A 26,975-nucleotide genomic window follows, 5' to 3' on the forward strand; every position below is an offset into this window, starting at 1 on the left:
ACTTATGAGACAAAGTACAAGATACTAGACATTTTATTCTTGACCCATAAGAACTATTAGTTTAAAGAGGAAAACTCTACAAATTTAATTAAAATGACTTTACCTCTGTCTCTCTGCTTCTCAAATGAATAAATCAATTTTTTAAAAAGGGTAGCGTTTAGCCTAGTGGTTATGGGGCCCTCCTCTCCTACTGGAGTACCTTGGTTCAATTCCTGGTTCCAGCTACTGATTCCAGCTTTCTGCTGATGTGCACCCCGGCAGGCAGCAGTGATGGCTCAAGTAGTTGTGTCCAAGCCACCCACACGAGAGATCTGGATGGAGTTCCCGGATCTTGGCTCCAGCCTTGCCACTGTGGACATCTGGGGAATGAACTAGCAGATGGGAGCTCACTTGCTCTCTATTTTTCTGTTCATCTCTCTGCTTCTCAAATAAATTCTTTTTAAAAAAGATTTATTTACTTATTTGAAAGGTAGAGCTACAATGAAAATGAGAGAGCAGATGGGGGGAGAGAGAGAGAGAGAGAGAGAGAGAGAGAGAGGAGAATCCATCCTCTGGTTCACTCCAGAAATGCCCAAAATGGCCAGGCCAAAGCCAGAGCCAGGAACTCCAACCAGTTCTCCTACATGGGTGCAGGTTCCTAAGTACCTGGGCCATCTTCTGCTACCTTCCCAGGCACATTAGCAGTGATCTGGGTCAAAAGTGGAACAGCTGGGACTAGAAATGGTGCATCATATGTGATACCAGCATTAAAGGTGACAACTTAACCCATTGTACCACAATGCTGGCCTCCAAATAGATACTTGTAAAAAAGTGATTTTACCCTTTCAATTGAGTACTAGCTATAGCATAAGTAACAGTGTACAGCACATTAATGACAGAGATCCTGCATGATATTCTTTTAAAAAGATTGATCAATTTTCCATGTAATCTCCAATTTAACACCAAGGTTCTTTTTTCATTTTCAATTATCTTTATATACAGAAGATCGATTCAGTATATACTAAGTAAAGATTTCATCAGTTTGCACCCACACATAACCACAAAGTGTAAAAATACTGTTTCAGTACTAGCTATATCATTACTTCTCATTGGACAACCCATTAAGGACAGATCCCACATGAGAAGTAAGTACACAGTGACTCTTGATGTTGATTTAACAATTTAACACTCTTGTTTATGGCGTCAGTAATCTCCCTAGGCTCTAGTCATGAGTTGCCGAGACTATGGAAGCCTTTAGGGTTTGCTGACTTTGATCTTATTCCAATAGGGTCATAGTCAAAGTGGAAGTTCTCTCCTCCCTTTAGAGCAAGGTACCTCCTACCTTGATGGCCCCATTCTTTCCACTGAGATCACACTCGCTGAGATCCTTCATTTAGGTCTTCTTCTTCTTCTTCTTCTTTTTTTTTCCAGAGTGTCTTGGCTTTCCATGCCTAAAATACTCTCATAGGCTCTTGAGCCAGATCCAAATGCCTTAAGGGCTGATTCTGAGGCCAGAGTGCTATTTAGAACATCTGCCATTCTATGAGTCTGCTGTGTCTCCCCCTTCCCATGTTGGATCCTTCTCTCCCTTTTTGATTTTATCAGTTAGTATTAGCAGACATTAGTCTTGTTTGTGTGATCTCTTTGACTCTTAGATCTATCAGTGTGATCCATTGTGAACTGAAATTGATCACCTGGACTAGTGAGATGGCATTGGTACATGCCACCTTGATGGGATTGTATTGGAATCCTCAGGGAGCTTATTTTAGTAGTAGTTGGTATTCTTAATATAAATAGATAAGTAAATAAAATTAAAATACATTTCTTACCTAGTGATTTGACCATATCATAGTACATGACACCAAATGTTTTGCCTTTTGTGCTTTTTTATTAATTTTTTTATTTATACAAATGGAACAAATTTCATATATTTTATACATATAGTTTTAACAAAATAATGACACTTCCCACCCATCCCCTCCCTCTTTCATTCTCACCCTTCCTCCTTCTTCCTTTCTTATTTTTCTTTTAAGTTTTGCAAAAAATATACTTTTTGCTTTGAGAACAAGCTTTATCATTAATTGAAGAAGCACCTAAGGAAACAAGCAATGGAGTTGGGCACTTAGGCTTATCTAAAACTTGAGACGTAAGAATATCCTCCACTGAATGCACTAAAATGAAGTAAATCTTTGAGAACAAGTTTTGCTGTTAATTCTCATAATACAACTCTTTGAGGACAGAGGTCCTGCATGGGAAGTTAGTGCCCAGAAACTCCTGCTGTTAATGTCACAATTAACACTTTTTTGTAAAATATCAGTGACCACCCAAGGCTCTTGACATGAGCTGCCTAAGTTATGGAAGAATTTGAATCCACAAACTCCTTCAGTATTTGGACAAGGCCATAAGCAAAGTGGAAGTTCTCTCCTCTCTTTAGAGATAAGTACATCCTTCTGTGAGGGCCACTTCTTTCCGCTGGGGTCTCACCCACAGAGTCTTTCATGTAGGACACTTTTTGCCACAGTGTATTGGCTTTCCATGCCTGAAATGTTCTTTGTGGTCTTTTCAGCCCAACCAGAATGCCTTTTTGTTCATGTCTTGTACACTTTTCTTTAGTTTGTGGATTTACTTCTGATTTTTTTTAATAATACTACGATTAATTTTCTAAATTCCATTTCTGGCATGTCCTTGACTTCTTCATCTTCACATTCTAATATTGAAATGTTCTGTTCCTCTTGGGGGTTCATGGTGACTTCCTTATTTTTGCTATTTGAATTTCAATTCCTTTTTTTTTTTTTTTGACAGGCAGTTAGACAGTGAGAGAGAAAGACAGAGAGAGAGTTAGAGACAGTGAGAGAAAGACAGAGAGAAAGGTCTTCCTTATGTTGGTTCACTCCCCTAATGGCCACCACGACTGACGCTGGGCCAATCCGAAGCCAGGAGCCAAATGCTTCCTCCCGATCTCCCAAGCGGGTGCAAAGACCTTTCTCTGTCTCTCTGTCTCTCTTTCACTGCCCACTCTGCCTGTCAAAAAAGAAAAAAAGAAAAGACCCAAGCACTTGGGCCATCCTCTACTGCCTTTCTGGGCCACAGCAGAGAGATGGATTGGAAGAGGAGCAACCAGGACAGAGCCAGTGCCCCAACTGTGACTAGAACCCGGGGTGCTGGCACCTCAGGCGGAGGATTAGCCAAGTGAACTACAGCACTGGCCCGAATTTCAACTCTTATTTATTGGCATTTTTGGAATTGATTTTTAAGTTTTTCTTCTGTTTACTTTTTTGGGGGGATGGGCTATGTTTCTGTGGCTTCCTGGAATGTCTGCCCTTTCAGTGAATACCAAGAGGTGTGAGGTGGGTGTGGCCTGGGGGTTCTGGTCAATGCTCTTGGGCAGAGCAAGTTTCCAGGGTAATGATTCCAGCTACTCCCTGCAGCTTTTCACGTAGCCACCTAGGCCCACAGGTCTCAGCCCCTAAGGTTAGGCCAGACACTGCTGGTGGTGGGGCCCACTTGTTTCTGGTAGTTGCTCTCCCACTTCCTAATCAATCTCTGAGACAGCGAGGGCTGTGGGCCACTCCCTCCGTTCCTAGCTCTGTGTCACATACCACAGTGACTGGCTTGACACCTGCCCACCGATGCTGCCAGCACTGCGTTCAGGCACCCAGTCTCCCTGTGCTGTTATGTGCGTGCCTGCAAGCTTTCCTAGCTGCAGTCCTGATTCAAAATTGGCAACTATCCCTTCTCAACAGGGTCATGGGTTTTGTCTTGGAGAGATTGGTTTGAATCAGTAGCCTCTCTCCTCTTCCACGTGGAACTCTGGCGACTTCCAGCAACTGCTGGCTCCCCGGGTTCTCAATCAGACCCATGATATGCTCTCATGGGATTGCTGCCCTCCACCTGCCCCCTCCCCCCATCTGAAAAATGCCCCGCGGTCTGGCTGTCCGTGGCTCTGGCTCTCTCAGCTCTCTGTGTGGGCGCTAACACTCAACACTCCAGTTTAAGCTGGTTCCCCTCCCTCCGTGGGGCTTCCTGGGTGGTTTTCTGTCTTTTCTCCACCGAGTGTATACCTCCTACACTTCTTGTTGTTTCTCCACAGCCCTGCGAAGCGTGCCCTTCCTTAATGTGCCGTTTTCCCATCCCCATCTGTCTTTTGTTTTTACAGAATCCATAGTATCATGTCCAAGAAAGACAGGCGTCACTTCATGAGTATCTACAACTATGTCCAACCTAGTTAGAATTCTGTGCACATGTACTTCTACAAGTGACCTACCTGTGGTCCTGAACTTGCTTGAACATGGTATAGGGCACTTATAAAGCTACTGGGAACAGCAATCCAATCATATACCTAGACTCCCAATCCCTTGAAAAGGCAGCTGCAAAGTGGAATTCCATACTAGCTTTCCTTATTAAAATTTCTTAGTCTAAAATCACTAAGTTGTTTCAGTAAAAATTTGAACTGCATTACTTAGAAATTTGTGGTGACTAGACATCTGTGATGATAGTTGGGTTTCTTTGCTGTTTTTCATCATGTGTCTAATATTACCATTGAGAACTGATGCCTAAGGTCTGGTGCTATGGTGTAACAGGTAAAGCTACCACTTACAGTGCCCGAATCCCATATGGGCACTGGTTCAAGTCCCAGCTGCTCCACTTTCAATCCAGCTCTTTGCTATGGCCTAGAAAAATAGTAGAGGATGGCACAAGTGGTTGGGCACCTGCACCCATGTGGAAGACCCAGAAGAAGCTCCTGGCTCTTGACTTTGGATCAGTGCAGCTCCAGCCACTGTAGCCACCTGAGGAGTGAACTAGCAAATGAAAGACTCTCTCGCGCTGGCGTCGTGGCTTAACGGGCTAATCCTCCGCCTTGCGGCGCCGGCACACCGGGTTCTAGTCCCGGTCAGGGCGCCAGATTCTGTCCCGGTTGCCCCTCTTCCAGGCCAGCTCTCTGCTGTGGCCAGGGAGTGCAGTGGAGGATGGCCCAAGTGCTTGGGCCCTGCACCCGCATGGGAGACCAGGAGAAGCACCTGGCTCCTGGCTTTGGATCAGCACGATGCGCCGGCCGCAGCGGCCATTGGAGGGTGAACCAACGGCAAAAAGGAAGACCTTTCTCTCTGTCTCTCTCTCTCACTATCCACTCTGCCTGTCAAAAAAAAAAAAAAAAAAAAAAAAAGAAAGACTCTCTCTCTGCCTCTGCCTCTCTGTAACTCTGCTTTTCAAATAAGTAAATCTTTTCTTTTCTTTTTTTTTTTTTTTTTCAGGCAGAGTTAGACAGTGAGAGAGAGAAAGACAGAGAGAAAGGTCTTCCTTCCGTTGGTTCACCCCCCAAATGGCTGCTACAGTCGGCGCACTGCGCCAATCCCAAAGCCAGGAGCCAGGCATTTCCTCCTGGTCTCCCATGCAGGTGCAGGGCCCAAGCACTTGGGCCATACTTCACTGCCCTCCTGGGCCACAGCAGAGAGCTGGACTGGAAGAGGAGCAACCAGGACAGAACCGGCGCCCTGACTGGGACTAGAACCCAGGGTGCCAGCGCCGCAGGCGGAGGATTAGCCTAGTGAGCCATGGCGCTGGCCTCAAATAAATAAATCTTAAAAAGGAGAGGAGAGAAGAGGAGAGGAGAGGAGAGGAGAGGAGAGGAGAGGAGGAGAGGAGAGGAGAGGAGAGGGAGGGAGGGAAGGAAGGAAGGAAGGAAGGAAGGAAGGAAGGAAGGAAGGAAGGAAGGAAGGAAGGAAGAAGAGAAGAAAGAGAGTGAAAGAAAAGAGAAAGAGGGAGGGGAGGGAGGGAGGGAGGGAGGGAGGGAGAGAGAAAGAAGGAAGGAGGGAGGAAGGAAGGAAGGAAGAAAGGAAGGAAGGAAGGAAGGAAAAAAGAGGGAGGGAGGGAGGGAGAGAGAGAGAGAAGGAAGGAGGGAGGGAGGGAGGAAGGAAGGAAGGGAGGGAGGGAGGGAGGGAGGGAGGGAGGGAGGAAGGAAGGAAGGAAGGAAGAAAAGAAAGGGAAAGAAAGAAAGAGAGAGAGATACTTAATGATGTGATGATTTTGGACAGCCCTTGTCTTGACAGTTGAGGAACAATGCTTTTTGTTTCTCTGTTATTTGGGTTTTTTTTTTTTTTTTAGCATTTTTCTTCATAATGCTTGTTGAGCCCTCTACTTACTATAGGGCTAATCTTATGAGTATAAAGTTAAATGAAAATAGATCTTTGTAAAAGAATAAGAATGTGAATGGGAAAGGGAAAGGAGAAGAAAGAAGTGTGGGAGAATGGGTGGGAGGGAGGTAGAGTGGGGAGAATCACTATGTTTCTGAATCTGTATAAACGAACTGCATGAAGTTTGTATTCCTGAAATAAAATTTTAAAATTGCTTAATTTTAAATAAAAATTTAAATTGCTTAACAACCAATTAAAGGTTCTTAACAAACAAAATGAGAAGCTATGACCTTGCTCACATAGAACATAAATTCTAACTGAAGATTATAACCATAGGTAAGTAAACAAGTGCAGATTTAGGAACTATAATATGAAAACAAATGGCTTGAAATAGAAGAATGACATGAAGTTACTCTCTTAGAAGTCACTCTGGCTTCTTCAAGAATGAACTGGAAGTGAGTAAAAATGAAAAACTGGTGAAACAGTTCAGACAGTATAATATGAAGATTTGTCCCTATCAACCTAGGTTCTGATCAGCCACATGGGTGATGTAGATTGCATTCCCAGCTCCTAATAGCTCAAGAAAGAAAGCTCAGTCTCATCTCTCATGGGCAGCTGGAGAATGAACCACCTGCAACTGGTTCTTTGTCTTCTCTCTCTTTCTCCCCGCCAAATAATTTTTTTTAAAAATTTGAGACATCTGTTCCAAGGTGGTCTCACAATAAAAGATGATTTGATGAATTAGTAATATAATTAGAAGTTAAAGAAACAAAATCTTCCAGTGAATTTCATGTGAATGAAAAAAAGAATGTAGCAAGAAAGATATCCAGAATTCTTGCTTGTGACTTTATTATCATTCACTGAACAAGAGAGCAAGAAGGAAGCACAAGTTTCTGGGAAAGTGTAGTAAATTCATTCTGGTTACATTTACTTGAGATTTTCAACAGAACACCGAAATGAAAATTTTGGCTAAGTATTAAAATATAAAAGCCATGATTTCAGAAGAAAATCTAAGGTTAGAGATGGAATTCAGAGAGTCATCATCATATCATATCAATGAAGCTACAGGAGTAGATTCAGTTAATAGAGGAAAATATTCAAATGAAGAGAGGATAGATGCTAAGACAAAATACAGTTTAAAGAATGCATCAAGAAAAATAAACCTTCACGAGACTGAAAATAAGCAACCGAGGGGGTTGGCTCTGTGGTGTAGTGGGCTAAGCCGCTGCCTGCAGCACCAGCATCCCATATGAGTGCTAGTTCGTGTCCTGGCTTCTCCTCTTCTGACCCAGCTCTCTGCTATGGCCTGGAAAACCAGTGGAAGATGGCCCACATCCTTGGGTTTCTGCACTCAGGTGGGAGACCTGGGAGAAGTTCCTAGCTCCTGACTTCAGATTGGCCCAGCTCCAGTCATTGCAGCAGTAGGGGAGTGAACCAGCAAATAGATCTTTCTCTCTGTCTCTCCCTCTCTATTTCTGTAACTCTACCCCTCAAATAAATAAATACAAATTTTTTGAAAGAAGCAACTGAGAGATCTAGAAAATCTGTCATATTTCTGGATTAAGCACCTAGAGGAGGGTGTCACTATTTTTTTTGACACAGAAGACTAAAGGGGATTATTAGGCAATGAAGAATGGGAAATCAAACCCTGTTAAGACTGTGATTGCTGTGATTCTTCCAAAGACAGATATCAAGAAGATAGTTTGAATATTTGAGTGGCTGGCTCAGAGAAGTCTGGGGAAGAGATACAAATGCGGAAAATTCTAGCACACATGGCATTAAAACTGAATGTGATCACTTTGGAGAAAAATATTTTAAAAAGGCACGCAGGATGGACCAAGCCTGAAGATCTCCCATATTTACAGTCTGAGTCATGAGGAAGAGCCAGTAAAGGAGAATGAGACTGAGTTGCTAGTGAGACAAGAAGAAAGCCAGAAGAGTGTGACATCATGGAAGGGAAGATACAAAATTCTTTCCCAAAGGAGAAAATGACCCACCATGCGAATGCTGCTGGGGAGTTGAGTAAGATGAGAACAGAAACATAAACACTGGATTTGCACCAACGATGTTGGGGAGGTGGTAGAGATGCAAGCCAGATTTGAGTGATGTGAAACTGACTAGAAGGTGGGAAAGGAGGCTGAGTGTGTACTACTTCTTCACGGAATCTGAACATCCAGGGTGGCAGAAGAAAGAAGCACTGAATTGAGGGTGGGGTGACAGGTGAGGTTAGTGGGGATTTTTTTCTCTAAGAGGCATACTATAGTACATTTATACACCAATGAGGACATTTCAGTAGAAAGAGACATTTTCAGAACGCAAAAGATAAATGGAAGAATTAAAAGGTTTTAAAAGGCAAGAGAGGGGTGGGCATTTTGGCTTAGCAGTTAAGATGCTTCTTGAGACACCTGCCTTCCATACCAGAATGCCTGGGTTCGAGTCTCAGTTCTACTCCTGATTCCAGCTTCTAACTAATGTCCCAGCCAGGAGGCAGCGGTGATGGCTCATGTGCATGGGTCGCTGATTCTCACACGGGAAACCCTCATAGCGATCTTGAGAACGGGCTTCTTCCTAGCCCAGCACCAGTGGCTGTAGGCATTGGAGGAATGAACCAGCAGATGAAACATCTATGTCTGTCTCTATGTCTCTTTGCCTTTTAAGCAAATAAAAATAGTTAACATTTAAAAAGAAAAAGGAAAGAAGATCTCAAGGAAAAATGGAAGATACTGGCCTTTGATAGAATTGACCTTTTTTAGAACCATTTATTTAGTTGAAAAGTAGAGTTACAGAGAGGCAGAGGGAGAGTGAGATAGAGAGAGAGAGGTCTTCCATCCACTGGTTCACTCCCCAAATGGCTGCAACGGCCAAAGCTGCGCCGATCTGAAGCCAGGAGCCGGGAAGGCTTTACCTGCTACACCACAGCACCGGCCCCAAGAAGTGATTCTTCCTTGATCTTTCCTATAAAGAAGAGAAGAGATATAGGCAATTTACTGGTTCCCTAGGGCAAGCTCTCTGATGATTGATAGTTTACAGGGATATATCAGTAGGGGTCTTCTGCTGAGAACTAGTTAGGAAAAAAGAGGGAAGAGTAATGACAGTTCCAAAGAGCAAGCAGACAGACAAAACAGTCATCCTGAAAAGTAGAAAAGTAAACTTAGCAGTGGAACAAAGATAACAATTTTTGATATATATTAATGTGATTTTCTTCTTTACTTTTCCATGGACGTGACCTTCTCTCTGTTTGGAGGCATCCATCTATCCGGAGTTAGAGAGCCGGTGTCAGGGGTATGGGAGGGTGGAGACCAGCACAAACAGAAGAAAAAGAAAGCAACCAGTACTCATCTGAATCCCTGGCAATATCATAAATTTAAAACCAGGCATTTTCGAGACAAAGGGGATTTTCTAATTCCTTCAACTCAGAATGTATCAAAAGCCAGTCTGGCCTGTTTGACCATCAAGTTTATTATCAGTAGACAAATCCAAGATAAGACACAGGAAAAGTCCCTACCACACTGGAAAGGGCAGAGCTCTCCTTAATCAGCCCTGGAAGAATCTAGACAGGAAAAGAACAAGAGGTACAGAATCATCTTCATCATTCCTGTATCTCAATGTCAACTCTGAGAAGTGAGTATGCAGAGACATTCAGATAGGTACAGAGACACCCAGGGTACTGGAGCCAGCATCCTGCTTCTCCAGGCAGAGCCCAGCAGAGACACAACCTACCAACAAAAGCCCCTTATGCATTTTACCACCAAGTCTGAATGATGGACATGGAACCAAAACACACGTATTGCTACTGGTTTTTTAAAGATTATGTCCAATGTGAATGGATATAAAGGTACTGAAAAGACTGGGTGATCCTAAGGGACCTGGTACTGGACAAAAGAGACTATAAAATTTGAAATCAGCGCAACAAGAACAAATGATAAGATTGCAGATTTCAGAAATAATGCATTCACTAGACCCCCAAAGACTGTGGAAGACCTGATATACCTCCGTGAATATTGTGCAAAGGGATAACTGAAAATACAGATAGGACACCCCACCTCCCCATCAAAGAGAGGAGGAGCCTAGAGTTTATGAAGTCAATCAGAAGTCCCCTTGCCCTCTGTCATAAAATCAAGGTAGTTGGAAGGTGAAGCCCTCAAACATGACACAAAGTAGTAAAATCTAAAATTGAGATTATGCTAATTAAATTCCATACCTAACTTTCTAAGTCTTTCTTACCCTACTTCTTCACCATCACCTGCTAACCTTTGTCTCTGCTACTAAGTGAGACCAGAAGGAAAATATCACAACAGTTACAGAAAATACATAGGCCTCTTTATTCTTCCAAATCAGAGTTATAGTATATAAAAGTTTGATCCAATAACAGGAAAAGTCAAGAAAGTTTAGTTTTTGATTGAGCTCCTTGGAAGTTTGAGCTCAAGAATTTAAAATTGTATGTCAGCCTCAATGTGAGATTTTTAACACTCAATTGGTGTGCATGGAAAAGGGATGGTTCAGTTCTATCAGGTTTGAGCTTTTGCCAGAGGGGCAAGGAGGTGTAAGGCATTAGCAAGGGAGTGATAATAATGATGGACCATGACATTATGCTAGACAAGAAAGGAAATGAAGAGAGAAGGGAACTGATGGATAGGGCAACATAGGGTTGATGGGCTGGAGGTCTCCATGACATTGAAGAATTGTTGCAGTGGGTGTACTTGAGCAACAAAACCGGAAGAACCAGAGATGGGAGTTCACAGATGAATATTAGACTTCAAATGTGGTGGAATTGCTCACAATATTTTATATATGCATAACTTCCCAAGGATATTTACACACATAGTCATATTTGTTTAACCATTGCCACATACAGGGAAAAGGAAATTTAATAAAGTGACTTAAATTCAGGAAATTTTTCAAAAGAGTTCAGAAAAAAAATCTATATTCAAGTATACTAAGGAATTTTAGATACAACCATATAATTCCCAACACTTAAGTACTAATTACAAATTAACGCTGTCATGTGATTAATATCGCTCTCCTAGGAAAGTAAACCACAATTTTTATCAAATTACTTCATTGGTTAATTAGTGGAAGTTATTATACTAGTTTTTTTTTTTTTTTTTAGCTTTTCAAAAAACAAGGCAGTTTTGCCTTTCTGTATTTTCAACTTGGACATCTACCTTACAGCTAAACCAAATTAGAGAAATTTTCATACAAATATCTAGACTTGGAGATGTCCAGACTGAATCAGTCTCAGTTTTCCTAGCTTACCGTAGAAGTCAATGCATCCTGGGGAGGGAAAAGAAAGCTCACCTGTGGTCTGCTCTAATTTTCTGTCTCTTGCTATCCAGATCAGTGTCCTGCAGCTTTTTCCACAGCTTTATAGAATGCAAATATTCCACCTTCTGAAAAAGAAAACACTTTTATGATATTTCTGTATTTGAATTTCAAGATATTCAGAAGCTGATCAACAGAATAATTCTATATATCCATCCTTAGGACTGAAAAATACCTCTGAGTCGTAAAATGTCGCAAAATTAATGGAAGAGATGCATCAAGCAACTTAAGTTAAAATGATGTTTCAGTTTAAATTATGTAGTGGCCTGATGAAACACCATTTTTTTAAGCGACATCATCTAAATCAAGGACCCCTGCATCACAGACAAAAGGCTGCTCTGACCTTACCAGTTACGCTAAGCCAGCACAGTACTCCAGAATGATTTGAATTTCAAAACGTTGAGACAGGGCAAGCTCTCTGAACTTCCCACAGTGTTCACTGTGTTTTCAACCCAGTAACTCTGTTGCCTACCCATAAATGATGTTTATTTTGTGAACTCTAGTCGGTATCAGTATATCAGTCTTTCTCTCTCCTTCTTTCTCTCTCTCTCTCTCTCTCTCTCTCTCTCTTTAATAGAGGTCATTTCAAAGATGTTGTTCTAATTTTCAGTTTTTAATTATTAAAGAAATGTTAGATTTTTAGATTTAAATAGCTCTTTTTCATTTTAAAAGTATCCAAAATGCTTCCATCTCTTCTAGCAAATGTTTGACCTGAATTCCTTAAGTAAACCAATTATTGCCAAATGTTTGAGAAGACGAGATAATTCTTGAGTGTTTTCCAGTTTCAACCACAAAGCAGTTAACCCATTTTTGCTCACATTTAAATATATATATATATATATTATTTTCTTAAATTCAAATTCCTTGAGGCATCATTCAAACTTCACATGAGGTTCAGAGTGTAGTAATTAGCAGTAGGCTGCTTACATTTGCCAATATATTTGTACAAACATATGTTGGCACTCAGTTCCATATCAGCTACACATCAAAGAAGGACGCTGAGGAGAAATTATTCCACCTCAGGGCTGGATTAGTGTCTCTGCCTGAAACAGGCCTCATTTAAGTGTATGGTTTGGGGGAAATTAAAGAATCTGCCTGGCCTGGGTATGGGAGTGAATCCATTAACACAAAGCCTCGCTGAAGATTTTTGCCATTTCTTTTTCCCAGCTCTGCTCCTGTGATCCTGAGGCAAGTTGTGACCTTTTTATCTTCAGTTTGTCAGTCTGCAAAGGGAGACCATGTAATTCTGTCTCAAGCACCTCCCTGGAGGATGGACATGTAAGAAATCCTCGCCCTGCAAAAGCTAGGGCCCCTGTGTGCTGACTTCTTTTATCGGGTGTGCCCAAGCCTTCATGCTGCCTGGCTCCACACCACACCCTTCTCTGTAAAGCCTGGAATCTCCCACACAGGCAAGCCATGGACCAAAGACCATGGAAGATCTCATAATCTCACTCTACCCACCAGAGAAAGGCTTGCTTTCTTTGGGTTACTGTGGATTTTAATAGTGCCACTGCCAAGAAAAAATAGTAGTGGTAATGGTAGCTAGCCAAAGTTCTGTTTTCTCTCATTCAATCTCCCACAATAATCTTTTCAGGTAGGTATGATAACTCTCATTGTGCATGTGAAGCAATAGGATTAGACATTAAATACCCTACTCACGGTCATACCACTATTAAGTTACCAAACCAAAACTTTAATAGAACTCTGTCTCCACAGCAAGTAACTCAACTTTTCTGCCATACCTTTGCATCAAGGTAAAATCATCACAAAGTAATCAAGAAGAGACTGGCATGTCCTGAAATCTGGTATTGTGATGCCTCCGGCTTTGTTTTTGTTGTATAAGATTGCTTTAGCTATTCGAGGTCTCCTGCGTCTCCATATGAAATTCAGCATCATTTTTTCTAGATCTGAGAAGAATGTCTTTGGTATATTGATTGGTATCGCATTGAATCTATAAATTGCTTTTGGGAGAATAGACATTTTGATGATGTTGATTCTTCCAATCCATGAGCATGGAAGATTTTTCCATTTTTTGGTATCCTCTTCTATCTCTTTCTTTAAGGTTTTATAATTTTCATCATAGACATCTTTAACGTCTTTGGTTAAGTTTATTCCAAGGTATTTGATTGTTTTTGTAGCTATTGTGAATGGGATTAATCTTAGAAGTTCTTCCTCAGCCGTGGCATTGCCTGTGTATACAAAGGCTGTTGATTTTTTTGCATTGATTTTATATCCTGCTACTTTGCCAAACTCTTCGATGAGTTCCAGCAGTCTCTTAGTAGAGTTCTTTGGATCCCCTAAATAAAGAATCATGTCGTCTGCAAAGAGGGATAGTTTGAGTTCTTCCTTCCCAATTTGTAACCCTTTAATTTCTTTTTCTTGCCTGATGGCTCTGGCTAAAACTTCCGGAACTATGTTGAACAGCAGTGGTGAGAGTGGGCATCCCTGTCTGGTATCAGATCTCAGTGGAAATGCTTCCAACTTTTCCCCATTCAATAGGATGTTGGCCGTGGGTTTTTCATAAATTGCTTTGATTGTATTGAGGAATGTTCCTTCTATACCCAGTTTGCTTAGGGTTTTCATCGTGAAAGGGTGTTGAAATTTGTCAAATGCTTTCTCTGCATCTATTGAGATAATCATATGGTTTTTCTTCTGCAGTCTGTTAATGTGGTGTATCACACTGATTGATTTGCGAACATTGAACCATCCCTGCATACCAGGGATAAATCCTACTTGGTCTGGGTGGATGATTTTTCTGATGTGTTGTTGTATTCTATTGGCGAGAATTTTATTGAGGATTTTTGCATCTATGTTCATCAGGGATATTGGTCTGTAATTTTCTTTCAATGCTGCATCTTTCTCTGGCTTAGGAATTAAGATGATGCTGGCTTCATAGAAAGAATTTGGGAGGATTCCATCTTTTTCGATTGTTCTGAATAGTTTGAGAAGAATTGGAGTTAGTTCTTCTTTAAATTCCTGGTAGAATTCAGCAGTGAATCCATCTGGTCCTGGGCTTTTCTTTGTTGGGAGGGCCTTTATTACTGTTTCAATTTCGGACTCAGTTATGGGTCTGTCTAGGTTTTCTATGTCTTCATGGTTCAATTTAGGTAGATTGCATGTGTCCAGGAATCTATCCATTTCTGATAGATTTCCCAGTTTGCTGGCATACAACTCTTTGTAGTAATTTCTGATGATTCTTTTTATTTCTGTGGTGTCTGTTGTTACATTTCCTTTTTCATCTCTGATTTTATTGATTTGGGTCTTTTCTCTTCTTTTTTTAGTTAGTTAAGCCAATGGTGTGTCAATTTTATTCATTTTTTCAAAAAAACCAGCTCTCAAAGGGACAAATATCATATGTTCTCCCTGATCAGTGACAACTATCTGAGCACCAAAAAGGAAACCTATTAAAGTGAAATGGACACTATGAGAAACGGTGACTTGAGCAGCCCTTGCCCTGACTGTTGATGAATAACTTAATACGTTATCCCTCTTAGTATTTTTTTTGTCTGTTCTACTTAATACTATTGGCTTAATTCTGTAATTAATACACAGTTATTCTTAAGTGTTGAACCTAACTGAAAAATGGTCCCTGTTAAATATAAGAGTGGGAATAAGAGAGGGAAGAGATATACAATTTGGGACATGCTCAAGCTGACTTGCCCCAAACGGTAGAGTTAGAAACATACCAGGGGATTCCAATTCAATCCCATCAAGGGGGCATGTACCAATGCCATCTCACTAGTCCAAGTGATCAATTTCTGTTCACAATTGATCATAATTATAGGACTAAGAATCAAAGGGATCACATAAACAAGACTAGTGTCTGAAAATACTAACCGATAGAACAAATAAGGGAGAGAACAATCCAACATGGGAAGTGGGATACACAGCAGGCTCATAGAATGGCAGATGTCCTAAACAGCACTCTGGCCTCAGAATCAGCCCTTAAGGCATTCGGATCTGGCTGAGGAGCCCATGAGAGTATTTCAGGCATGGAAAGCCAAGGCACCCTGTCAAAAAAAAAAATGACCTAAAAATGAAAGATCTCCGCGAGTGAGATCCCAGTGGCAAGAACAGGTCATCAAAGAAGGAGGTACCTTTCTCTGAAGGGAGGAGAGAACTTACACTTTGACTATGACCTTGCCTAAATATGATCAGAGTCGGTGAACTCAAAAGGCTTCCATAGCTTTGGCAACTCATGACAAGAGCCTAGGGTGATTACTGATGCCATAAACAAGAGTGTCAATTTGTTAAGTCAACAACAGGAGTCACTGTGCACTTACTCTTCATGTAGGATCTCTGTCCTTAATGTGTTGTGCATTGTGATTTAATGCTATAACTAGTACTCAAACAGTATTTTTCACTTTGTGTTTCTATGTGGGTGCAAACTGTTGAAATCTTTACTTCATGTATACTAAACTGATCTTCTGTATATAAAGAGAATTGAAAATGAATCTTGATGTGAATGGAAGGGGAGAGGGAGCTGGAAAGGGGAGGGTTGCAGGTGGGAGGGAAGTTATGGGGGGGGGGCGGAAGCCATTGTAACCCATAAGCTGTACTTTGGAAATTTATAGGCATTAAATAAAAGTTAAAAAAAAAAAAAGAAGAGACTGGCAGCCAGTGATGTTCTACAATAAGCTCACGTCAGACTGGGAATGCCAATGATTAAATTTTCAGAAATGTTGTGACACTTGTTATTAAAAATTAAATGACATAAATAAATACTTAAATAAATTATGTTAAGAACACAGGTGGGGCCGGCACTAAGGCACAGTGGGTTAACGCCCTGGCCTGAAGCACCAGCATCCCATATGGGCACTGGTTCAAGACCTGGCTGCTCCACTTCCAATCCAGCTCTCTGCTATGGCCTGGGAAAGCAGTACAAGATGGCTCAGGTCCTTGGGCCCCTGAACCCATGCGGGAGACCTGGAGGAAGCTCCTGGCTCCTGGTTTCTTATCTGCTTAGCTCTGGTCGTCGCAGCCAACGGGGGAGTGAACCATCGGATGGAAGACCTCTCTCTCTCTCTCTGCCTCTCCTCTCTCTGTGTAACTCTGACTTTCAAATAAATAAAAAATCTTTTTAAAATGTTTTTAAAAAAGGACATAGGTAAGAATTATTCAAAATTTTACATGGCAAATGGCTCAACATAATGTTTTTAAACATCTGTTGATTTATTTGAAAGGCAGAATGACAGAGAGAGAGACAGAGATCTTTCATCTCCTGAGCCAAGATCCTAAAGCCTGAACAACCAGGAATGGGTCAGGCCAAAGCCAGGAAGCTGGAACTCCATCCTGGTCTCCACTAGGTGACAGGGACCTGAGTGCTAGGGCCATCACCTGCTGTCTCTCAGGTGTCTTCCTGCACATTAACAGGAAGCACGACCGGAAGGGGAATAGATAAGACTTGAATGGGCACTCTAACATGGGATGTGGATGTCCCAAGTGGTGGCTGAACCAGCTGTATCATAGTGCCTACCATGGATCTACACCCTAGCCCTTCCCAGCTAGGCTAAGTCATACTCCCAAAACTATAACGCTCATAAGGAAACATTGAGAATACAAAATCAAAAAGTCTGCTGGTTCAGTTATCTATGGCAATGTAACAAACTACCTCAAAACTTAGTCCTATGTCATATATTTTTGGAGTTAGGAATTCCAGTGGATCTGGGAGGGTGATTTGTCTAACCTGCATGTTGACACCAGAGGAGCAGCATGGGTGATCTGAATCATCCAAGATGGCTTCACTCACACATCTGGTGCCTTCACAGAGACAGCTAGAAGCTGGGGCCATTGACTGGAGTACTAACACCTGCCTCTCTACTACTGTCTCATAGTAGCTGAAACTACAAGAAATTCAAGGCTCCCAGAAAAGGCATTTCAAATGACAAAAATGCAGAAGATCTTAAGGCTTTGGCCCCAAAATTGTTACAGCATCACTTCTGCCATGTTGTAGTGAAGAGCCTTCCCAGATTCAAGGAGGAAGGACACAGGTTCTACCATTTGAAGTAGGAGGAAAAAATACAAGAGTACTTCAAAAAGTTTATGGAGAGATTGGATTAAGATGGCAGAGTAGGGAGGGAGCTTACCACTAGTCTAGGAGAAGATTGTTAAAAAAAAAAACTATAGAGCGCAGTCTCAGGGAAGAGTTAGGGAGAAATTGGCAGAGGGAACTCCACACAAATTAAAGGGACATAGCAGACCTATGTGGAGGGTGTGGGCATGCACAAATCAGGACCCCAGCAGCTGAGAGCCTCTGCACCAGCTTTGGAGGGAGGTGAGACCAGACTGTAGCAGCCCAAGTCAATGGTGATAAGGCTGCAGGAAAAGCCAGGAGGGAATCCAGCTTGGAGCCCTGTGGGGGACAGTGTACCTGCCAAACTAGAGGAGAAAGGTGGGGAAGCATGTTTCTCTCTCCCCTATCACCCTGCAATGGCATCCTATAAGAAGCCGATATAGAGCAGGCACCATTTTGGACAATGTAATAGCTGTACCATCTCGTGTCTGAGCCCAGAAACCAGCTGCATGTAAACTCCTGAGTCTGGCAGGAGACCTGACAGGAGACTAGGTGCTCATGATTGTGGGAGGTTTGTGTGCCAGGACTGTGAACACACTGAGAATGCATGGGAAGGCTCAGGGTGTGGCTGGACTTTGGGCAGTCACTGTGGGAGGCTCCACATGCTCAGGGCTCTCTGGTTCCCTGGTGAGGGACATTGCTGGGGAATCTGCTTACATTGAGGACTGCACAGATCCTTTGTGTGGTCCTTGTGGAGTGCAGATGAGTGTTGTTCCTGCTGGAGCTGGCGCCCAGGCACTGGTCTCATTTGAGGAGAGGAAATGATCTGAGTCTATGCCAACAGAAGAAGAAACTCCCCTCTGATTTAAAAAAAAAAGAGAGAGAGATTTACCACACCCAACATGGGTGTTGCCTTAACACTCCCTTCACCCTGGAACACTGAACAGAGCGTCCTGGCCACACTCACCACACACCTCTAGGTATTCCCTGAAAACAGACACTCCATTAATCCACACAGACATAGTCCAAAGATAAAAGCCACCACAGCAAAAAAAGCAAAGAAGAAGCCAAACAGTATCTCCATAAATGCTGAATAATAAACACACCAATTCAAGAAACAAGAATAAAGAACACAACGTGATGCTTCCAAAAAAAAATACAATACTTCAATACTAGATTGTGAAAATGAAGAGTTTGAAGAAATGCAAGAAATGAAATTCAAAAAATTGATTATAAGGTTACATCAGAAGCAAATGCACAAATTAATGAAATCTGTACATGACATGAAAGAAAATTTCTCCCATGAAATTGAGACCTTAAAGAGAAAGCAAAATGAAATCCTGGAAATGAAGAACTCAAAAGAACAAATAAAAAATGCAGTGGAAAGCCTTAACAACAGAATCAGTGAGGCAGAAGAAAGAATATCTGACTTAGAAGACAAATCACAGGATATTATAAAGTCAGACAAAAAACAAGAAGAGAAAATGCAAAAACTAAAAAACACCATTGGAAATCTACAGGATACTATCAAATGACCCAATATTTGGGTTCTTGGAGTTCCTGAAGCATGAAAAGAGAGAAAGGATTAGGAGGCCTTTTTAGTGAAATAATAACAGAAAACTTCCATAATTTGGAGAAAGAAAGGGACATCCAAGTACAAGAAGCACACAGAACTCCTAATAGACACGACCAAAAAATATCTTCACCAGGACACATCATAATCAAATTCTCCACAGTAAAACATAAAGAGAAGATCCTAAAATGTGCATGAGAGAAATGCCAGATTATTTTCAGAGGATCTCCAATTAGACTCACAGTTTACTTCTCATCAGAAACACTACAGCTAGGAGAGAATGACAAGATACATTCCAAGTCTTAAGAGAAAAAGACTGTCAACCGAGAATACTATACCCTTCAAAGCTCTTATTTATGAATGAAGGTAAAACAAATTACTTTCATAACAAACAGAAATTGAAAGAATTTGTCACCACCTGTCTAGCCTTTCAAAAGAAGCTTAAGAATGTGCTGCACACAGAAACACAGAAACAGGGTCATCACTAAGAAAGAAGGTAAAGAAAGAAAATTGGCCAGTTAAAGTACAACCCTTGTCTCAACTGTTGAGAAACAGGTTGTTTTGTTTTGTTTTGTTTCATTTTTATCTTTTTTTTTACTGTGCAAATTGTTGAACCCTTTACTTAGTATAGAGTTGGTCTTCTATGTATAAAACTAACCATAAATGGATCTTAGTGGAGAATGGGACTGAGATTGGGAGAGGGAGGAGGAAGAGGTGTGGGAGAGTGGGTGGGAGGGTGGGTATGATAAGAAGAATCACTATATTCCTAAAGTTGTACTTATGAAATGCATGAAGTCTGTATTCCTTAAATAAAAGGTTTCTTTGGGTGGGAATTGTTTATATGAGTTACGTGAATTTTCTTCCATTTATATAAATAAAAATTAATAAAAAACAAAAAAGCTTATGGAAAATGAAATTTTAAAAGTTCATTTTAATGCAAAAGTTTTGAAATAAATGCATACAATTGGTCTTCAAAAAAGTTCATGCAAAATGTACATTATGAAAAACTTCATGTGGATTTCAAAAAAATTTTGCATCAACATAATCTTACCTTTCATTCTATTTTTTAAAGGCAGATTCAGAGAGAGAGAGAGATAGCAAGAGAGACAGAGAGAGAGAGAGAGAGAGGTCTTCTATCCTCTGATTCACTCCTCAAATTGCTACAATGGCCAGGGTTGGGCCAGGCCAAAGCCAGGAACCAGGAGCTTCATCCCAGACTCCCATGGGGGTGGCAGGGGCCCAAATACTTGGCTCATCTTCATCTGCTTTCCCATGTACAATAGCAAGTGCTGGATCAGAAATGGAGCAGCCAGGACTCGAACCATTACCCATAGGGGATGCCAGCACAGCAGGCAGCAGCTTTAGTCCCTAAGCCACAACGCCCACCTTCTTTCATTCTATTTTCCTTCTAACATTTTGAAGTACTCTTATAGTTGCTACCCTTAATTTAATACCAATCAAATCATTACTAAGTTCATTTTTATCTTTACAGTATTTCTATATTTTAAAGTTATTATTTTGAAATTCATGCTTCAGTGTTTTTTAGATAAAATAATAGGATGAGAGCTGGTATCTAATGGTTAAGATGCCTACATCCCACATCAGAATACCTGGCTTCAGCTTCCAGCTCTGGCTCCTGACTCCAACTTCCTGTTAATACAGACACTGCTGCAGTGCTGATGGCTAAGTAACTGGATCCCTGCCACCAAGTGGGAGACCTGGATTGAGGTCCCACCACCTCCTGGTTTCAGCACAGTACAGTCTTGGTCATGCAAGCATTTGGGAAGTAAGCCAGCTAAGAGGATCTCTCTCTCTCTCTCTCTCTCTCTCTCTCTCTCTCTCTCTCTCTCTTTCTAATATTTTAAAGAAAACCAAAGTAAGGAGGCAGGGCTTGCAGCACTGTGAGTTAAGCTGCCACTTGGGATGCCCACATCCATATCATAGCGCCAGTTTAAGAAGCAGCTACTCGGCTTCTGATCCAGCTTCCTGCTAATGTGTGTGAACGGGCAGAGGAAAATGGCCCAGGCACTCGAGTCTCTGCCATCCACTAGGGAGACCTGTAAGGAGTTTCTTATTACTGACTTTGGCCTGGCCCAGCTCCAGCTATTGTGGGCATTTGGGGAGTGAACCAGTGAACGGAAGAACTCTCTCTCTCTCTTTCTTTCTGTGTATATGCGTCTACCTTTCTGTCATTCTGCTTTTCAAATAAATGAATAAATTACTGAATAAAATAAGATTGGGTATAAGATGATATGCCGAACTTGAATGATATTAAAATAGGGATTCATTACCCTATTTATATATATTTGACTTATCTATATTACAAAATAAAATTAAAGAAATTGAGCACCAACTAAGCAAAATAATTAGCATAATTGCATATGCCAAGCACAAGGTAAAATTTAGAGAAAGTTCAGTAATTCAGGTTTTGTTTTTGGTTTTTTGTTTTGTTTTGTATTGTTTTGTTTTTTTGACAGGCAGAATTAGACAGTGAGAAAGAGAGACAGAGAGAAAGGTCTTCCTTCCATTAGTTCACTCCCCAAATGGCTGCTACGGCTGGCACGCTGCACCAATCCCAAAGCCAAGACCCAGGTGCTTCCTCCTGGTCTCCCATGCGGGTGCAGGGCCCAAGCACTTGGGCCATCCTCCACTGCACTCCCGGGCCACAGCAGAGATCTGGCCTGGAAGAGGGGCAACCGGGACAGAATCTGGCGCCCCAACCGGGACTAGAACCCAGGGTGCCAGAGCCGCAGGCAGAGGATTAGCCAAGTGAGCCGCGGCGCCGGCAGTAATTTAGTTCTTTAGATATTAGTCTGACCAAGGCTCCTAGGATGAATGGCTGATTCTGGAACTGGGAAGGAAATATACAAAATGAGACTGGAGCCTCTTTTAGGTCCAGAAAATGGAAGGCTCTAGGAAAGAAAAACACAGTGATAGAGGTACATCAAGGGATACAGGAGGCAACTGAAAAAGTCCCCAATGGCCAAAGCCGGAACAATTAGAGCAAGAAAACAAATAAACTAGTTTCAGAATATAACTCAAAGTGCAAAGTAAGTATCCATGAGTCCATACTAAGTAAACAGTTAAGTAAATAAAGAGACAGAATAATCAAATCTCCCATGCAAACAAATCCAAATAATTTATGTAAATACCCTTCCCTCAAGGAGGTTGAGTATGACTCTTCACTTCCCAAGTATGGGCTGTTTATAGTGACTTCATCATCTCAAAAATCATTTGAAAAGCAGGGTGAATGAGTAACTTTACAGTGGAAAAAACTGACAACACTCTCTCAACCAGGTGATCAAGGTCAGCCTTCACAATTACAAGTCATGGTGATAGTACCCTTGATGTGATGATAATGACACTACATTAGTAATCTCGTTCCAATAAAACATGTAACCCCAGTCTAATCATCATGAAAACATCGATATCTTAGTCTGTTTGTGCTACTAGAACAGAATATTGCAAACTATAAAGAACTATAAAGAACACAAATGTATTTCCTCACAGCTCTGAGAAATCTAAGATTAGGGTATTGGCATCTTGCAAGGCGCTTCTGAGTCAGCACAAGGCAGAAGGTAGAAGGGCGACAGAAAGCCAACCTACACTGGCAAACCCTTTCTATAAGAGCATTACCCCATCCGTGAGGGCCCTGCCATGAGGCAACATCTCCATCACTGTTACACTAAAGATTAAATGTCTAAAATATGAATCTCTGGAGGACACATTCAAGGTGTAGAATCAGACAAATACCAAAAGGGGAAATTTCTACGAAACACCTAATTAATATTACTCAAAACCATCAAGATCATCAAAAAACAAAGAAAGGCAGAAAATTGTTGAAGCTAAGAAGTTAGATCTAAGGAGAAGTGAAGTTTAAATGCAATGTGACACCCTGGTTGGGACCCTGGAGAAAGAACAGTTCAGGCTGCAATCTCAGAAGATGTTGGACCGGGGGATTTCTAAACAACAGAAATGTCTTGCTCACAGTTCTGGAGGCTGGCAACTACAAGGTCAAGGTACCAGCAGATTCAAGGTCTGCTGAGGGCGAATCCTCTGCCTCATAGCTGGCATCTGCTCACCGTATCTTCACATGGTGGCAAGGGCAAACAGGCTCCCTCCAGCCTCTCCTGGAAGGAACTAGTCCCATTCACCAAGGAAGAGCCCTAACGACCCAGCCACCTCCCAAACGCCCCATCTGTTAACACAAGCTCATTGGGAATTAGATTTCGGGGGGGGGGGGGGGTGCACTGCTGTGGCACACTAGGTTAATCCTCCACCTGTGGCACCGGTGTCCCATATGGGTGCTGGTTCCAGTCCCTGCTGTTCCACTTCCAATCCAGCTCTCTGCTATAGCCTGGGAAAGCAGTAGAAGAAGGCCCAAGCACTTGGACCCCTGCACCCATGTGGGAGACCAGGAAGAAGCCCCTGGCTCCTGGCTTCAGATCAGCTCAGACCAGCCATTGCAGCCATATGGGATATGAACCAGTGGATAGAAGACCTTTCTCTCTGTTTCTCCCTCTCACTGTCTGCAACTCTACCTCTCAAATAAATAAATAAAATCTTTTAAAAAAAAATCTCAACACAGGATTTGGGAGGACACAAGCACTCAGGCTAGAGCTGGTAAATCTGAATACAGTATGGAATGTTGTTAATACCTCTGTATCAATACTTGTTTATTAATTATGATGATTATACCATACTAAAGTTAGATGTTAATAATAGAGAAAGTAGGGCGTAGGCTATCTAGGAACTCTCTGTACTGTCTTTGCAATTTTTCCATAAGTCCAAAACTGTCCTAATATTTAAAAAAAAAAAAGCCTGGAGAAACAGTCCCTTGATGGAACTCTTATAAGATCTGGAGCTTTGAAGTAGTTCCTCCATTCCATGTGGAACAGACTTAGAAGAAGTCACAGAAACCTGCACTTGAGCCCACTCTAGCCCACTGCCAAATGCATTTATTAGATGAAAGAAGACATCAAGAGAGGCACACCAGTGGCTGAAAGAACCACCTCCTTTCCATACATAATGCACTCCCTTATGTGAGGACCTTTTCCTTACAGCACAAGTCATAAAGAACCAATATCCAAAGCTGCCTGAGAGATAGCAGAGTGCTGAGGATGCTCTCCATTACAAACCAAAGGTCATTTAGAAAGTGTGAAGAAATGCATTTATTTTCCCAAAAATGCCAAAAGGGAAGAGAGTCATGGACTTTGAGAGAATCTGGCATCCTAGCAATAAATTATTCCTTTGCAAATATAAAGATTCATTTTAAAGAGGTTGTAACAATGTCACACATTCTATTTAATAAATCCACATTGGAGTTTTCTGTTTTAGGTGAGCACATCAGGACCATACAGCAGTCCTCATCCTTGGAACATTTCAGCATGCCATTATTACAAGCGTGGTGCTGATTCTAACTCTTGCAATTATGAAAAGGAGAGGCATTGAAAAACAGGACAGTCCCACTTCTGAGGTTACCTTGGATGAGCAGCTGAAGGCCTCACTGCTGAGCATCTATCTCATCACGTCAAGGGTCAGAGTAAGCATGTCTCTGATGCTGATGGCTGCCAGTGGAGAGAATGGCGAGTCCCACCATAATTGTTCTTTCAGTGCTCTAGGAGGAGCCAATGCCTACATCTAGTCCCAAGCTCATTTCGTACAGATTACGCCTCCCAAGGATGCCATCACCACTTACACACCCTGCATGTGCCTAACAGTTGCAGTATGCATCCAAAACCACTGCACCCAATGACATTCACCTGCTGCAGATCCACTGATAGGTCCACTAGGACTAGGACTTCCACACAAGACTTAGAGTTCACAGTTTTCAGATATTTGTTATACCCTGACACAGAGTAGGCCAGATAACTCAGCCTCAAACCCTTATATTTTCTCTCAGTTTGTGATGATTAATCCTTCAGGGTATAATAAACAGAAAACCCAATTTATATCAAGGACATGAAAATTAAGATAAATTTAAACTCACATAATCAACTACACATTATTAGTATCAATGGAGGAGTGTCAAGGTAATACTTTATGCATTCTGTATGTAAGATCATATTGTGTTTTATGAGATAGGCATAATTATTTCATACTTACATAATACTAATATAGGCTTTCATTGTCCAAACGCATGCTCAACAAATGGTGCACAAACAGACCCAACGCTTTTGGGTTGACCAAAAAATAACATCTCAGATTGAGCACCATATTCACTTTTCACTATGTGCAGAGAAGCCAGACCCTCCTTTGTGGGGACCAGCCCTGAGCCATTATACCTCATCACAAATGCCCAGTCAGGAATAATGCCCAACCCAATACACTCAACAACTAAATAACTAAAAGACAACTAAACCCATAAATGTCTCACACTGTTTTATCACCTAAATTCTATTTATGGTAGCTTAATCAAGTTGTACCAACTACTTTTATTTGAGATCTGCAGGCTTTAAGTTCTATAGGGAATAGTCCAATGACCAAAGAAATTCTCATGACAAAATAGCATTTAACTGGGGGCTCCCAAGAGATATTCAAGAATATATTGTCCCATTAGCCACTCACCAAGGCAGACATGAAATGAAATCTAGGGAAATGATCTCCCAAAAGATTGAAGCAACAGGAACCAAAATAAAAACTGGCAGACATAGGTACATAAGATTGACAATAGATAATCTTCTCCATTTACCACTGGGATGGAATTTTAATTATACTTTATTTACTAAAGAGGCGAGAGGTTGAGTATAAAAGAGACATATGTAACTGAAATTTTAAAAGTATTTGTTTTAGAATGTCACAGAAAGTGGGAACCTAGCTGCCAATTAATTAAATCAGTAAAAGAAACTTTATTCATCCAAATGAATGACTTTCCATTTTAAATGTGAACTTTTACATAGGTGATCAATAATTTTTAACTGATCTTGCAGAAATATTTGTTGTATTTAAGGGGGAAAAAAAGCCACTTCAGAAAGTGTGAAGCTTTGGCCGGTGCCGTGGCTCACCTGGTTATCCTCCGCCTGCAGCATCGGCATCCCATGTGGACACTTGTTTCTAGTTCCGGTTGCTCCTCTTTCAGTACAGCTCTCTGCTGTGGCCCGGGAGGGCAGTGGAGGATGGCCCAAGTGCTTGGGCCCCTGCACTCGCATGGGAGACCAGGAGGAAGCTCCTGGCTCCTGGCTTCAGATCGGCGCAGTGCTGGCTGTAGTGGTCATTTGAGGAGTGAACCAATAGAAGGAAGACATTTCTCTCTGTCTCTCTCATTCTCACTGTCTATAACTCTACCTGCCAAATAAATTTTTAAAAAATTTTAAAAAAAGAAAGTGTGAAGCTTTACAGAGGAAATTGTGGCATGAACATTTATGCTTTGTGTCCATAGCAACAACTTCAGTTAGTTGTGGCAGGTGGTTTTGTTTGTGGTGATTCGCATCAGCTCTTCCACCTTTTCTTTGCTTTTGATCATTTTGGGTTAATTGTTCACATTCTATAAGAGGGCAAGGGAAGATCAAGAAGATGGAATTCGGATTGATTTTTTGGACTCAAAATATCCTTTCAATTATTGAAACTCTTTAAAACTGTCCCAGATTACTTTAAAAGTAAGGCAAAAAATTATTGAAATTCTCCCTGCTATATTTCCATTATAAGGTACCTAATGTTTACAAATATGATTGAAGTATTTTAAACTATTTTAAATAGTGCCATCCACAGTTTCATTTCAAGCTTACCTAGTGAAACAATGTTTCAGTGCAAAATACAATGTCTCCATCAATTTCACATGCTCTCATGGTTCAGGAAGGCCCCTTTCTCTTATGCTTGGAGTTGGAAGCTAGGAAACATAAACTAATAGCTGCGTTTTCAAAAAGTGACAACCTTCCACAAGGATTGTCTGATCCTTAGATGTGAAGACTACTGAACATGTGCTGGGACATACCAAAAATATTCTTGAAATCCTTTGCTC

General features: G+C 41.4%; 1 pseudogene; it reads right to left on the reverse strand.

Moving 5' to 3' along the window:
• Positions 1-22,693, reverse strand: part of LOC133765286 (dimethyladenosine transferase 2, mitochondrial-like) — a 33,063-nt pseudogene extending 10,370 nt beyond the window's left edge.
• Between the last annotated feature and the right edge of the window lie 4,282 nt (positions 22,694-26,975).

The sequence above is a fragment of the Lepus europaeus genome, chromosome 8, assembly GCF_033115175.1.
Source record: "Lepus europaeus isolate LE1 chromosome 8, mLepTim1.pri, whole genome shotgun sequence".
Classification (NCBI taxonomy): domain Eukaryota; kingdom Metazoa; phylum Chordata; class Mammalia; order Lagomorpha; family Leporidae; genus Lepus; species Lepus europaeus.